The sequence below is a fragment of the Mizuhopecten yessoensis genome, unplaced genomic scaffold (genome assembly GCF_002113885.1).
Source record: "Mizuhopecten yessoensis strain PY_sf001 unplaced genomic scaffold, ASM211388v2 scaffold1869, whole genome shotgun sequence".
NCBI classification, from domain to species: Eukaryota; Metazoa; Mollusca; class Bivalvia; order Pectinida; family Pectinidae; genus Mizuhopecten; species Mizuhopecten yessoensis.
This window is the reverse complement of record NW_018404262.1, coordinates 266,940-279,351: the sequence shown is the minus strand read 5'-3', so window position 1 is coordinate 279,351 and position 12,412 is coordinate 266,940. Positions and strand designations below refer to the sequence as shown.

Below are 12,412 nucleotides of genomic sequence, written 5' to 3'. Positions count from 1 at the left end.
AAAAGCATTACTTGTTTATTTCTAAAACCAAACCAATATGTCGACTTCAAACATTGGATATTTCAAACTATCATTGTACATATCCAAATATCACAAAGATGGAAGAATTATTTTGAGTGCGTTATGCTCGTGTTATGTCACATTTAAATCTGGATGAAAGTTTGAATACTTAAATACTTTGATCAATTTTCTCACATATTGCTTTAATTCTATTCCTCGATGTTTACCTTTTTTGTACATAATTCTGTGTGACCTCCTGTTAATAACATAAACACACACAAAAAGTAAGGAAAACAACCTGAAATAACAAAAAATGTGCTTTTACTTTTTATTTTATTTTAACAAGGAATACCTTGACAAATCATAAATTGAACAAATACAGAAGCATTTCACAACACACTGTTACATAAAAAATATGTTCCAACCAAACGTACGGAGTACATTATCTACCTGACCAGCGTTCAGCCATATACAGTTTCTATATATATATATATGTAACTACCAAGAGACTATTTGTATTTGTTTCTTATTTATAACTAGATATATATTATCTGATATATATACTACCATAAAGTATTCAACACTTGCGTAACATATGCTGAATAAGATGACTCAATGAGATATCATTGGTTAAAATCCATGCAACTGTGTTATATAATGGGTATGTTTGAGTAAATTGCAAATATGTAAATATGTATAGTGATAGTTTCTCAAATCTAAACTGACTGGACATTGCTTTCGGAAGAAACATCTGTATGTTGTAATAGCAATTACTAAATTATATAGGTACAATACCACGTGTCGTACCTTGATCTGTCACGATACAAGGTGGTGGGCAATGCTGGAGGATTTCTCAGTCCAAGATGTTCGTCGTAACCTTGATGGCCAAAGATATATCTTTAATGGTAGGGTTCATATGATAATGATAATAATAATTCGAGGTTCTTATATACCGCTTTATCACAACCTAGTTCGTAGGTCATCTCAAAGCGGTTCACAAATTATTATCCGTGGTTATAGGGCCTTTGCAATTAGCCAATAGCTTTCTCAACTCACGGGGGAGTATACTGCCGGTGCTGCCATTTCAGCGCTCGCAGCTAGCATTCTACAATTTTAGCACTGCCCAACCAAGTACTCATTTACAGCTGAGTAGACTGGAACAAGCGGAGTAAAGTATCTTGCTCAAAGATACAACACAGTGCCGTGCCGTGCCGTGCCGTGCCGTGACCCGAACCCTTCGGTCACGAGCCTGACGTCCTACCACTAGACTACCTTGTCTCCTTATTAGTCATTACTCCCCTTATTTTTGAAATCCACATCATAACGGAGTTTTGTTGCCCTCCCCTTCCAACAGTAGTTTAGATCTATTTCGTTTCCACCTTTTTGGCTTCCAGCATCATCGACGAGTCCTAGAAGGACGAAACAGCTGTATGATGCAATTCATTTTTGGCATTCTGTATAAATTACCAAATGGTATAGGTGTTACCACATGTGTTTGTTTACCTTTATCTTTTGTTCGCCCAAGGGAGAAAGACAAAGGGTTCTGTCCCCAGACCGGGACATACCAAAGACCTTAAAAATGGTAGTTGTTATTCCCTGCTTATATGTGCGTATTTTAATGATATAGTGATGGTATTTGGAATAAGTGACACGCTATCAAAGTAAATATGCTTTTACTATCAGGTTAAATAGGACGGTATACAGTATCCATAGGAAAGTAATGTTGTTAAAAGCAGTTAACTTTAGTAGCTTTTTTATCGTGACCATTATCCCATCCAGGTACCAATTTTTCGAAACAGGATTTGTTGATTCTTTATATAAACAGAAGGGCATGTCTTAGTTTTTAGTTAGTCGTCTATATAAACCTCAAATTTTTATTCCATATTGATGGTTATTTTGATGAGCTCATGAGTTTAGTTCGAAAATAAAGCATAAACAATAACACACAAATCAGTTTATTTGTTGCTTATTTTTCGGTTCTTAAGGCCGTTCACTTTGTTAAAATATTAAGCAACACATGTATTGCATTATATTTCATACAACTGACATAATTAAGCGACAAGCCTCCTAAACTTTGTTTAAACATATTTTATTGATCAAAGATACAAAGGGATTGGACAACTTATTTCAAACTAACTCATTAACTTACCGTAATATACGTAATCTAAACCAAATCTGTAGGAAAAACGGCGAAACTTCAAAATAAGTTGATAAAAGCGTGCGAACTATTTAACATATAGGAAATCAGTTTCTAATAGGAAATCAGTTTCTAATAGGAAATCAGTTTCTAATAGGAAATCAGTTTCTAATAGGAAATCAGTTTCTAATAGGAAATCTAATAGGAAATCAGTTTCTAAAGCATGGTATGAGATAAATAGAAGAGCGTATCAAGCTCGCTGTCATGTTGACTAAGGTACGACCTTGCATGCTCAGACACAACTCTCTACGTTTCAAATATTTTTTTTTATTAACTTCTAATTTCGATTTTTTCTATTATAATAGACCGAAGAAAGTGGAGACTTCTCCCGTGAGGGATTTGTCTGAACAGGCTGAAGTGTACTGTTCTAGCTAATTTAAGTGACACTGAATTGGTACTAATGAACACTTATTTCTATATCCATTGACACTTTCAACAGTAAAATGGTTGCAACGTTAAAATTATAGTTCAATTTTGTGCAGACTTGTGTTATCGCCTGAAAATGGCCACAAGGCTTTGATCCACTGTAATTTCCTTGGGGTTTTTTCTAGTCTGCATATGTATTTGATTAAAAATTACCTTTTTATTAATGTTTCAATAGATCGTATTAATGGTGATGTAACATTAACAAATTACACACTTAATATCGTACGGATGATTAAATGTCCAAAGCCTACGGGGAACTAACCAGGATGTTCCATAGTCAGGTAAAATAAGTGGGTTCACTGTAGGTCTAACACCCACACTGTGTATAGTCTCCTTAAATAACAGTTTCAACAGCCAATTGAAATGTGTTTGGTACATCCGCGTGGCAACAGATTTAGTCAATTACAACTTCATAATGTAATATCCTGTGACCTCCTATGTTTTTGTAATAATTACTGGATGAATAAAATCATTTACTGGATGAATGAACCATTTGCTAACCGGAGTGGTAGATCCGTTAATGTGTGCAGTGATATATGTCTCTATTACACACTAATAACCACCAACACGTAGGTGTACAAGGAAACACACCTGGAAACAAATAAACACCATAGCGTCAATACACGGGGAAATAGATATAAAGATTACACTAATATTCAAGGAGACGAGTTGATACCATAGCGTTCCTTCCAACAAATAAATAGCATAACATCAACAAAGAAACGAATAAGAAACAATAGAGCGTCAACAAACAAGCAAAAACACACGTATAATGAGGTTAACACTTAAAGAGTGTATACCATAACGTCAGCACAGTGTTTAAACCAATGTAAAACATAGCGTTATCGCATAAGGACAACTGTATGCCAAGCGTTATCACATAAGGAAAACGGTATGCCATATACTAGCACGATCATACAGATGTGAAGATATATCTTTTGGGACTGACCAATCAGAGTGGTACTTTCTATTCATCTTATGTAAAACAGTTTTAGATGATGATATGCTTCGCAAGCTTCCGGAGCGTTTCAATGTAATCTTGTAACATATTTTACAAAATACTACATAATCATCATCATTTATCAATATAATGACAGGGATCGAAGAAGACTTGTAGTCTCGTAATAATGTTACCAGTGCTTGTCAAAATTGTACTAATTATTTCTAAACGGCTCTACAGTAATATCCTGTTTTTAAAATCCATTTCCCTCTTAAATAAATGCTGTATTTCATTCCAGGGTCCTCCCGGGGTTTTCTACCTAAATGGTATATCTAAATTAAGGAAATGATCATCATCCTTAATTGATTTTTCTTTTAAGATATTTGATGTCTATCATGGCTGATGACTTTTCGAGATGTCTAAGTAAGGTGGCGGCCTGCATACTTTCCTTGATTTTGATTTCTGCGGTTCATAAACACGATCTTTGTTTCCCCTCCTTCCTCATCTACAAAATGCGAACACCAGCATAATACCGTTCCTGTTAAAGTTCATTGGAGCAAGATGGCGATGTTTTGATTTTCAATACAACAACACATGGAGGTAGTAATGCGACATCCAGGACTATGACAACCAGGAAAAACCATATCGATATACTAAACTATCGGCCATGTATTCTTGTCTCAACCCACTCTGACATTGATTAGGACAAAACACACAGCCAATTGTGCGCCAGAACATATTTTTTGGATCGCGCTATATGCACAAACCTACCAAATGGAAATATTAGATTACATTTTCTATAAGTAATTTATCATTTGTCAAATATGACGCATCATCCTCCACTTTGAATAGCCTTACAAGTCCAGTGAACAAGGTTTTTGGGGAGCTGTTCCGGCAATACAATTTTATTTCCGAAATTCTCAAGATACAATATATAGAATGTAATTTGGTGGCTAATCTTTTTTTCTTCAAATAAACATTTGTGTTGAATGCTAATTTTTAATTGCCATGCCGCAATGGAATTAACGTTTTCAATATCCATGTTAATTTTAGGAATTTCATGATACCGTTAATTATATACAATCAATGTCGGTCTACTGAATTGTAAAGGGTTCGTCATGGATCCGGATGCATTAACTAAATCAGTTACATTTTAAAATGAGTTGAGCATGACCATGGGTTCAAAATCATAATATATTATAAATATCTTTTCCAGGAATTATTCTTGAATTTAAAGTGAATATTGAAACACAATTCATTTATGTCCTGAAGACTCATGTGTCGAATTTGTTAACCAAACAGAAAAACAGCAGTTCTAAAATAGCAGTTTTTTAAGGCCAGATGTAATTTACGGCAAAAATATATGATCACATTAGCTCTGAAGTACAGTAGTTTTAAGTATTTGTTTCCTGCTTTTACTGTTACAAGGCTTAATAGCATACGAACGAAAATAGTATTTTTATTTGGTATTTCTCGTCATCACGACTGTTGTAGAATGTATTAAGGTCATGCCATATATTGTTTTGGTAAAGAACGAGCTTATATTAAACCGAATATTGTGAAATACCTAAGCGACGATGTGCATAGCGATTACAATCGTTAACAAAAGTTATATTTGTTCTTTTAAAATACGAAAAGAACAGTTTGAAAAGTGAAAAATGTCTTACTGTTCTTACTTTTACGAGAATTTCTAACGACAGGTACATGTTCAAACAGACCTTTTTAAATCTAACAATTATCATTTGAACTGATTATTTTTGTGATAATATATTAGTTCAGGACTTCTTGAATACTTATAAAAATTACCATAAGGTTTTAAATCTTTTGCAAAGTGAAATATTGCAAAAATACTAAATGAAACCATCCTTAACATAAACTAATTGCTATGTTTAAAAAACGCGATAGCTACACACTTGTATTCATTTTTCCCCATTACTGGGCTTCAAATATAATACAGTTCTACCAACACTAATTTGTACCAATATAATGATATACAGATGTATAAAGTGGAATTTTCTTTATCACACACGCTCGCGATCGACTGCAAGCCTTAGTGCCATTCAATTAAATCAATTACTTAAACCTTAACTCAAAAATATGGTTTTAACCTTACTGCAATAAAAGATTTAAATGTATTTGTCGCCAAAAACCTCTACACGTAATGTTCTGTAATCAATTGGTCATAAAACTATGTTAGAGCGTATGGATACAGCTGGCTTGTGGGACATTATGTGTCTGATATTGTAGATATAGGATATATATAGACCAGAGTTTCTATACCGTGTAGCTAGGTTAATGTGAACATTTGGACTGTTCACCTGAAGGGAAGACGTTCACCGATACTTCAATAGTATTTGTAACGACTGATCAACGACGTATCAAGTGTTTTAAGAGGAGGTAAGCTACAGCACACGAATAATCTATTTCTTATCAGATACCCAGGTAAATAGAAAACTGATTTATTTAAGGTAAACACCGCCCGTGTTGTGGGTTATGGATGAAGCAACATGGTCTTGTGTACAGTTTTATTAACTTACCATAATTTGTGTTAGTTGTTGTTGGTCTTTTTTCGTTTTTGTTTTCATTTTTGGTTTTATCTGCTCCAGTCTTTGTTTAAAATTCAATTGTAACCTCTTGATCGTGTTTGCTTTTCACTTCATTGAATTTGAAGCATTTGGTTAATTTTAATACAGACTGGCTTGTGATAAAAAAAAAAAGTGGTACTAACAATGCGAACAGATGTAAATGAAAATCGAGTCTCTTTGTTCAAAGTTTGTATACCACTGATTTTGGATGGGGGTTCTGGACAAAAAATGTATTACAGGACACATGACATATTGAACATCTTCTTTAACTTTACATCAACATCTACACAATGGCTCCATCCTTTCAACACAAATCAAACTGATCGCGACAATGTCAGTTCGGAAGATCTTGTCATAAAATCCAAAGAGGGGTGCCATGACCAAGGCAGTCCATGGTTTCTTGTCATCAAAGACAAAGAGGGGTTCCATGACCGAGGCAGTCCATGGTATCTTGTCATCAAAGACAAAGAGGGGTTCCATGACCAAGGCAGTCCATGGTATCTTGTCATCAAAGTCAAAGAGGTACCACGACCGAGTCAGTCCATGGTATCTTGTCATCAAAGACAAAGAGGGGTTCCATGACCGAGGCAGTCCATGGTATCTTGTCATCAAAGACAAGGAGGGGTTCCACGACCAAGCCAGTCCATGGTTTCTTGTCATAAAAGACAAAGAGGGGTTCCACGCCCAAGGCAGTCCATGGTTTCTTGGCATCAAAGTCAGAGAGGTACCACGACCGAGTCAGTCCATGGTATCTTGTCATCAAAGACAAAGAGGGGTTCCATGACCAAGGCAGTCCATGGTTTCTTGTCATCAAAGTCAGAGAGGTACCACGACCGAGTCAGTCCATGGTATCTTGTCATCAAAGAAAAAGAGGGGTTCCATGACCAAGGCAGTCCATGGTATCTTGTCATCAAAGACAAAGAGGGGTTCCATGACCAAGTCAGTTCATGGTATCTTGTCATAAAAGACAAGGAGGGATTCCACGACCAAGGCAGTCCATGGTTTCTTGTCATCAAAGACAAAGAGGGGTTCCATGACCAAGTCAGTTCATGGTTTCTTGTCATCAAAGACAAAGAGGGGTTCCACGACCAAGTCAGTTCATGGTATCTTGTCATCAAAGACAAGGAGGGGTTCCACGACCAAGTCAGTTCATGGTATCTTGTCATCAAAGACAAAGAGGGGTTCCATGACCAAGTCAGTTCATGGTTCTTATCATCAAAGACAAAGAGGGGTTCCACGACCAAGTCAGTTCATGGTATCTTGTCATCAAAGACAAGGAGGGGTTCCACGACCAAGTCAGTTCATGGTATCTTGTCATCAAAGACAAAGAGGGGTTCCATGACCAAGTCAGTTCATGGTTCTTATCATCAAAGACAAAGAGGGGTTCCACGACCAAGTCAGTTCATGGTATCTTGTCATCAAAGACAAAGAGGGGTTCCACGACCAAGTCAGTTCCGAGCTTTCTTGTTATCAGATCCAGAGAGGGTAGCTCAACCTGACTGATACGCATTCTGATTTTATCTCAGAGAGAGGGATGACCCAGCTGGGCTAGCAACCTGTCGAGGTCTCTTGTACTTAGTCCCAGTTTGAGTTCACGGCTGGTTTTCTTGTTTGTTTTATCAAAGTCGCCTGATAGTATGTGTTTAATGTAATATATATTTTTTTGGATGAAAGGAATAATGTAAAATTCATAACAGTAATCGTCGGGATAATGTCTAAAGACGCGCTTTTCTTGTAAGTAGATGAGGCCTGATTTAAAACATGATAAACTTGATTGTCGGAGGTAAACAATGCACCGTGTACAGTAAACAACTACGCTGATTTATTTCTATTAATGAGAGGAAATCTATGTGGTTAGGTCAGTCACTATAGAAACATGTAGTAATGAGAGGAAATTTGTGTGGTTATGTCAGTCACTATAGAAACATGTAAAGAAGGGGAATCTGTGTGGTTAGGTCAGTCCCTATAGAAACATGTAATGAGAGGAAATCTGTGTGGTTAGGTCAGTCTCTGTATAAACATGTAATGAGAGGAAATCTGTGTGGTTAGGTCAGTCACTATAGAAACATGTAATGAGAGGAAATCTGTGTGGTAAGGTCAGTCACTATAGAAACATGTAATGAGAGGAAATTTGTGTGGTTAGGTCAGTCACTATAGAAACATGTAATGAGAAGAAATCTGTGTGGTTAGGTCAGTCACTATAGAAACATGTAAAGAAGGGGAATCTGTGTGGTTAGGTCAGTCACTATAGAAACATGTAATGAGAGGAAATCTATGTAGGTAGGTCAGTCACTATAGAAACATGTAATGAGAAGAAATCTGTGTGGTTAGGTCAGTCACTATAGAAACATGTAATGAGAGGAGATCTATGTGGTTAGGTCAGTCACTATAGAAACAAGTAATGAGAGGAAATCTATGTGGTTAGGTCAGTCACTATAGAAACATGTAATGAGAGGAAATCTGTGTGGTTAGGTCAGTCACTATAGAAACATGTAATGAGAGGAAATCTGTGTGGTTAGGTCAGTCACTATAGAAACATGTAATGAGAGGAAATCTGTGTGGTTAGGTCAGTCACTATAGAAACATGTAATGAGAGGAAATCTGTGTGGTTAGGTCAGTCACTATAGAAACATGTAATGAGAGGAAATCTGTGTGGTTAGGTCAGTCACTATAGAAACAAGTAATGAGAGGAAATCTATGTGGTTAGGTCAGTCACTATAGAAACATGTAATGAGAGGGAATCTGTGTAATTAGTTCAGTCAATATAGAAACACGTAATGAGAGGAAATCTATGTGGTTAGGTCAGTCACTATAGAAACAAGTAATAAGAGGGAATCTGTATGATTAGGTCAGTCACTATAGAAACAAGTAATGAGAAGAAATCTATATGGTTAGGTCAGTCACTATAGAAACATGTAATGAGAGGAAATCTGTGTGATTAGTTCAGTCAATATAGAAACATGTAATGAGAGGAAATCTATGTAATTAGGTCAGTCACTATAGAAACAAGTAATAAGAGGGAATCTGTGTGATTAGGTCAGTCACTATAGAAACAAGTAATAAGAGGGAATCTGTGTGATTAGGTCAGTCACTATAGAAACAAGTAATGAGAGGAAATCTATGTGGTAAGGTCAATCACTATAGAAACAAGTAATAAGAGGGAATCTGTGTGATTAGGTCAGTCACTATAGAAACAAGTAATGAGAAGAAATCTATATGGTTAGGTCAGTCACTATAGAAACATGTAATGAGAGGAAATCTATGTGGTTAGGTCAGTCACTATAGAAACATGTTATGAGAAGAAATCTGTGTGGTTAGGTCAGTCAATATAGAAACATGTAATGAGAGGAAATCTATGTGGTTAGGTCAGTCAATATAGAAACATGTAATGAGAGGGAATCGATGTGGTTAGGTCAGTCACTATAGAAACATGTAACGAGAGGAAATCTGTGTGGTTAGGTCAGTCACTATAGAAACAAGTAATGAGAAGAAATCTGTGTGATTAGGTCAGTCACTATAGAAACATGTAATGAGAGGAAATCTGTGTGGTTAGGTCAGTCAATATAGAAACATGTAATGAGAGGGAATCGATGTGGTTAGGTCAGTCACTATAGAAACAAGTAATGAGAAGAAATCTGTGTGATTAGGTCAGTCACTATAGAAACATGTAATGAGAGGAAATCTGTGTGCTTAGGTCAGTCCCTATAGAAACATGTAATGAGAGGGAATCGATGTGGTTAGGTCAGTCACTATAGAAACATGTAATGAGAGGGAATCTGTGTGGTAAGGTCAGTCACTAAAGAAGATTTCCTCCAGCCATACATATTAATTGTCATTGATGTAAATAATTAATTGGTTACTTAATTAATTACACTTGCATCTCTCCATGCCGAGTGCTTTACTTTTAATGTAACGTCTAGGCGATTTAATGGGCTCTATTTTTTCTGTATAAATAGTTGTATTACACATATCCAATTACATATATACGATACGCCAGTCACAAATGTGGCACGGTACCATGTCCAGATTAAAATTAAATATAAATTATACTACATGTATACATACCTATTTTCCTACGAAGAGATAACTATAGTTGTATAGATAGTTTTAATGAAACGTGACAAAATGAAGAAAATGTATGAGATAAATATAGATATGAGAAATTTTTACATATTCCTGTTCTGACGTTCCTTTATTAGCATTGTTAAATATTTACCGACCGACCTTGTGTCGGGAATATGGTAAGATAAGCCTGTTACCCATAATAAAGTAAAATAAATATTGAGGTTTAGCTCACACGAACACAGGTGTATAATGAAGGTATTTCGTTACTGTCCTATACACAGACACAAGGACGTGTATACCCACGGGCACCGTTGGTGTTCAATTCGTGTATAGCGTTGCTATGGTGACTGAAGGGAGATAATTGATAAACCCCTGGGCGGTATACGATTGCGTATATGACTTGCACATATCATGATACTGGTATTGCTTCCTTGATTTATCACATGTGGGAGGATAAAGCATATTCATTTTTTGTACCATATAGTGAAAGGAAAACGGATCTAATGATTTATAATTTACCCAATCATGTACCTGTGTATTTGTTATCACTTGATCTTAAAATATATATAACCTCTTATTTCCCACACGTGATAAAGTTTTGGTAATATCTCGTAGCCTAAAGTTATATCGTTATAAAGAGTTTACTAGCAACTTTCAGCTGATTATATTAAAACAACAACATATAATCTTGTTATTATAAGTTCGTTACGTCGATGATCGGTTTTCTTACTTTTCTGTTCAAAACAAAACATGCCAGCACACACATAAAAGGACGAAATGGTCAAAAGTACAGTAAATAAACAAACTGAATTGTATAGGGGGGATACCTTACTACGTATTTCCGGTGATTATTGTAAGGTTCATAAAACCATTACTTATAGTAATGATAAATGGTTTATGCCTTCTTGTTCCAGCCATGTATGATGAAATAGATATTTCCTTTTCATTAGGAATCATTTGTTTTCCCCTGTCAATCATTTCATACTGGCATCGCCCTCGATGAACATGGCAAATATAAGAAACAAAAAATAAATCTATAAACTGCTATTCAGCTAGCACTATGCGTGTTTTTCTTCCCTTTTTTATGGTCACGCTATCGTTGGGTGGATTTGTTTTCCAAATCAGTCGATTTTATTAGAAATGTTATATTTTCGGTGATTTTCTCAATAAAGCAAACACGATGTTAAAACAAAATCGTCAATATCCATAACACCATATACTCAATACTAGCTTTTACGAGTTTTTAGAAATTGTAACTGATTAAAGTTGTTGTTTGTTATAACCTCAAAGATATGTATGTATTTAAAGTAGTATTGTTATTAATAGACTTATTTTTTTAATCGAAGGGATTTTAGGTAAGGTGATTAATTTTTGTTCGTGCGAATCAAAACCTGGGAGCCTGAAGTTGGTTCCTAGTTCCTAGTTCCTAGTTCCTTTTAAGGTAAACGGAACTAGGAACCAGCCCCTAGTTCCGCTTAAGGTAAACGGAACTGGGAACCAGTCCCTAGTTCCGTTTAAGGTAAACGGATCTGGGAACCAGACCCTAGTTCCGTTTAAGGTAAACGGATCTGGGAACCAGACCCTAGTTCCGTTTAAGGTAAACGGATCTGGGAACCAGACCGGGGTCCGTATAGTAAACGTTATTTTTTTTGGTAATTCTTTCCCTGTCTATTTCGCAAAACGGAAGGTCAAAGGCCCGTAGTTATATCTGAATCAAGGACAGGAATCAGTGTCATACTCAAGTTACGTTTTTCCTTAAACGGAACTGGGAACCAGACCCCAGTTCCGTATAGGAAACGTATATGTTTTTTGTAATTCTTTCCCTGTCTACCTCGAAAAACGAAAGGTCAAAGGCGCGTAGTTATATCTGGATCAGGTTTATGAATGGAATCCACAACCTTTCACACGAAAATTAAGACCTCCGTAGCCTCTATAAAGTAATTGGTCTTACTCAAGGACAGGAATCAGTGTCATACTCAAGTTACGTTTTTCCTTAAACGGAACTGGGAACCAGACCCCAGTTCCGTATAGTAAACGTATATGTTTTTTGTAATTCTTTCCCTGTCTATCTTGCAAAACGAAAGTTCAAAGGTGATGGTTATAACTCAATCCAGTTCAGGAATCGAACCCACAACCTTTCACACGAAAATTAAGACCACCATAGGCTCTATAAAGTAACTGGTATTATACGGAACTGAG

General features: G+C 36.0%; 1 protein-coding gene across 1 annotated transcript in view; it reads left to right on the top strand.

Moving 5' to 3' along the window:
- Positions 1–5,771: 5,771 nt before the first annotated feature.
- LOC110441567 overlaps positions 5,772–12,412 on the top strand; it is a 27,170-nt gene continuing 20,529 nt past the window's right edge. The window contains exon 1 of the mRNA XM_021484756.1: positions 5,772–5,960. The gene's annotated coding sequence lies outside the window, so the exon portion shown is untranslated. The remainder of the gene's footprint in view (positions 5,961–12,412) is intronic.